Source organism: Mus pahari, chromosome 7 (assembly GCF_900095145.1).
Source record: "Mus pahari chromosome 7, PAHARI_EIJ_v1.1, whole genome shotgun sequence".
In the NCBI taxonomy this organism is placed as follows: Eukaryota; Metazoa; Chordata; class Mammalia; order Rodentia; family Muridae; genus Mus; species Mus pahari.
Window position 1 is genome coordinate 31,927,786 of NC_034596.1, and position 3,726 is coordinate 31,931,511.

The 3,726-nt window shown below is 41.2% G+C and overlaps 1 non-coding gene across 1 annotated transcript; it reads right to left on the reverse strand.

The window, feature by feature from the left end:
* Positions 1 to 237: 237 nt before the first annotated feature.
* Positions 238 to 369, reverse strand: LOC115064471. Its single transcript, XR_003844321.1, has one exon. It is a non-coding gene; the product is annotated as a small nucleolar RNA SNORA17 (small nucleolar RNA).
* Between the last annotated feature and the right edge of the window lie 3,357 nt (positions 370 to 3,726).

The following is a 3,726-nucleotide window of genomic DNA, read 5'->3' on the forward strand; positions in this document are numbered from 1 at the left end:
CAGTCATCTTAGGAGTGGTCTCAGGAGTGCTATGTCAGCGCTATGGTGCCAGGCAGGATTCGTTGTGGGCATGGTCTGCCCCCTGCCCCCTGGGCCTGTGTAGCACTGGACTGGTGGTCATCTCAGGCTAGCTCTCTGTTAGGGCCCCATGGCAGAGAGGGGAGTTATGTCTCACCTAGGTCTCCCTTACTCCCTGGTGTCCAACTGAAGACCATCTCAGGCTCCCTTTTTTCAGGGAGTGTTAGGCTACTAATCACTTAGATGGTCACAGGTCAGAACACTGAGCATAACTGTAGCCTCTCTCCTCTCTGCCACCTAGTGATGCACATGTGACACAGCAGCCTCATCTGTAATGCTTCTAGGAGCAGGTACTACCTTGGACTGGTGGCCAGGCCTTGGTGTTCCCAAACCTTAGGAAACATTATTTATATCGGGATGCAAACATCCTGAGAGTTTGTGGTGTAAATGTTGCATTTTCTCTCCTAAAGCTCATGTTTATGTCTTGGTACTACCTGGTAGACTGAATCGTTGAAAGGTGACTGAATTATGACATAATCAATGAACTCATATGTTAATAGATTCACAGTGTAATATTGGGAAATGGAGTCTGGGTGGAAGAATTGTGTTATGCAGTATGCCTTGGAATCATGAGTCTTGTTCCTACCCCGTACTTTCTCTGCTTTCTGGCCACCTAAGGGCGTCAGACTTGCTTCTCCATGCCTTCCATCATAGTCTACCTTGCCATGGCCCAGAACCAGTTAAGCTACTGTACATTGAAACTAAGCCAAACCAAACCTTTTACCCTTTAACTTGTTTTGGCCATGGGTTTTGATGACAATTAAACATACTTTCCCAAACAATGCCCAAAGACAATTATTAGTCTTTGCTATAGAAGCAATATTCTTATTTTTACAAAATTTTAAATAAATTAATATCCTGGCAAAGTTAGTCTGGAATGAAAACCATGAGCTCTTCTGCTTAAAAGATGTGAAAAAATTGTGTGACATATTTTTTCCCAGAATCACCTCATTTCCCCTACTGGATTGTTAAAATTTATTTAAATACAATGTGCTATCTAATTGTATAATCCATTATTTTGCTTTAATATGAAATGACTTGCCAATATCTTATTTTATAGGATTATTAGAAAATGGAACCTTTTATGTGCTTATTGTTAGAAAAGTTGCCTTCAAGTCAGTTGCTTATTTATGAAGTTTTACATTTGTTTAAAATAGAAAATTAGATATGTCTGGTGGCAGAAGCCTGTGATTACATCTATTCAGGATGCTGAGGCAGGAGGATTGCAAGCTCAATACTTGGGGGAGCTAGAGAGAGAGAGCTGAAGAACAACCCGGGAAACTTAGCAAAATCCTGTTTCAGAATTAAAAAATAAAACAAAACAAAAATGTCAAAGTGTTCAAGATGTAGCTCAGTAGGTGGTAGAGTTTCTTCCTGGCACGTGGAAGGCCCTAATTTCGATCTCTAGTATCAAAAAAATAAAAATAAAAATAAAAATAAAAATAAAAATAGGAAGTCAGTGTATACCATAAAATAAATACCATCTTACTGTATCACAAACATTTACATGTTTGTATGTATGTTACATGCTGATAGATACCTGTTGATTTTGAGAAATCATCTTTCCTCTACTTCATGGATTCACCATGGGGCATGAAATTGTTAGACCCAATCTTGGGTTTTCTTGTGACCCTGTCCCACAAACCATGTGTTTTGAGATGGTCATGTGATTTGAAAAACTCAAGGAAAGCTTTGAGAGTACTTGCTCTGATCCTGTAGCCTGTGCTCCTCTTTCTTAGATCATTTGATTGCTATGAGAACGTGCTCCATAGATCTTTGAAGCAAGCAGCTCAATTCACAGTAGCCTCAACTGCTACTGTCTGTAATTCACATTCCTGACAAGACTGCTTTCTATTCTTGCTCCTAGCCACTGTTCAGCTTGCAAGCAGATCTGAAGGCTAGGATTCCTCTAATGATCAGACTGACCTGAGAACTGACTCCTAATGTCCCTGGCCCAAACCACCTCTAGGTTACACAGCATCATAGGATGCTCTTCCTTCCTCTCAATTTCCTTCAGAGCCAAACTTACTCTTGGCATGTCAAACGATCCATTGTGCCTCAGGCCTCCTTGCACTCTCAGGCATTTTGCCTAATGAGATTTTTGCATGGTTAGATTTCTGCCTCTCAGAAGACTTGACTGACACAGATCACTAAGTACTGTAAGAGCCAAAGGCAATGGTGACTGTTTTGGCTGTCATATGGAATGAGTAAGTTGAAAAATCAAAAAAATGGGGCAGAGAAGTTAGAGAGGTAATGAAACTGACAGTTTGAATTCTGAGTCAGTCTCCAGTTGCATTTCTATAGGTCATAGTTTTAAAATTCCTCCTGTGTAAAATCAGGAACATGTAGGATCCATGCATTTCTGAATCCCTACATGAGGACTTGGTCAGCCACATAGAAGGCACAAAACTCCACCCACTCCACTGCCCCCACCCACTAAGCACATACCGTGTGAACAATTCCTGTCCTTAAGTAAACCCTTACCCTTACATAGTCTCCCGTAACTTCTAACCACTTTTCTGCTAGATTGTAATAATGTGCAAAGAATGTCCAGTATGTAAAGGTATGCCTTCACACATGAGGTCCAGCAGGCAGATCTTTGTTCTGTTCCTTTCAGAGTGGAGATAGGAGTCCAAATAATCCATCCTCAGAGAAGAGACCCTCTTAAGCCTACTTTAAAATGAGAAAAGCTGCCGTTCTCCTCCCTGAAGTCAAGAGCCAGTGTTACACAACACAGATTTGGCTGTTTCTTTTTCAGAGCCAGATTCTCTGATTGAATCAAATGAATATTTCCACCCTGACTGACTCTTTTTTTTTCTTTTAACAAATAGGAATTTTACAAACACATGCAAAACAACGCACTTACCTACTTCCATGTAACTCTGCTTTTCACATTTGCAATGTTTTATTTCCAAACAAAACCCACAGGGACTTACCATGTTAAGAAACCAAAAGCATGAACAAATAGGCACAAGGCTTGCTATAAAACTTCAGGCCATTGTAGCAATTCTGAACAAAACCCAGCAAGGGTCCGTGAGAAGTACGTGTTTCTGGGGAAGCATCCAGCCCCCTAGCCTCCATCATGCCTGGGAATTCCTCAAAGCTATTTTAAGGCTCAACCGCAGGAACATCGAGGCTTTGGAGCTCATTCTCAAGACCAAGTCTGAGTCAGCGCGGGATAGTCCAACCCTGGTATCACTGACATGGCTGCCTGATAGAGGTTTATGAAGGGAATAAAAGCAAGAAAAAAAAAAAAAACCTAAAGCAATAAAGACTGTCCAGCAGCAGGCAGACCGTTGTTAACTAACAGATACTCCAGAAGGTGCCCTCAAGTCCAGAACAAACACTGAGACTCATCCTAATGAGCGCTTGACCATTTTCTTTGTTTCTCCATAGAGCTACATCTTCTGTTAGTGAATTACATGGAAGTAAAAACCTCACATTGTAGAGATTGGAGAAGAGCCCTGAGACATACTTTAATGCCTGGGTCTATCAGCTAGTCTCAAGCTGAAGTAGAGGCTAAATTTATCCATCAGTTTGGTAATATCAGTTTCAAAAGGGCATGTAAAGAGAATTTTTCTGGACTAGCACAGAGGCAGGCTCTCTCTCTCTCTCTCTCTCTCTCTCTCTCTCTCTCTCTCTCTCTCT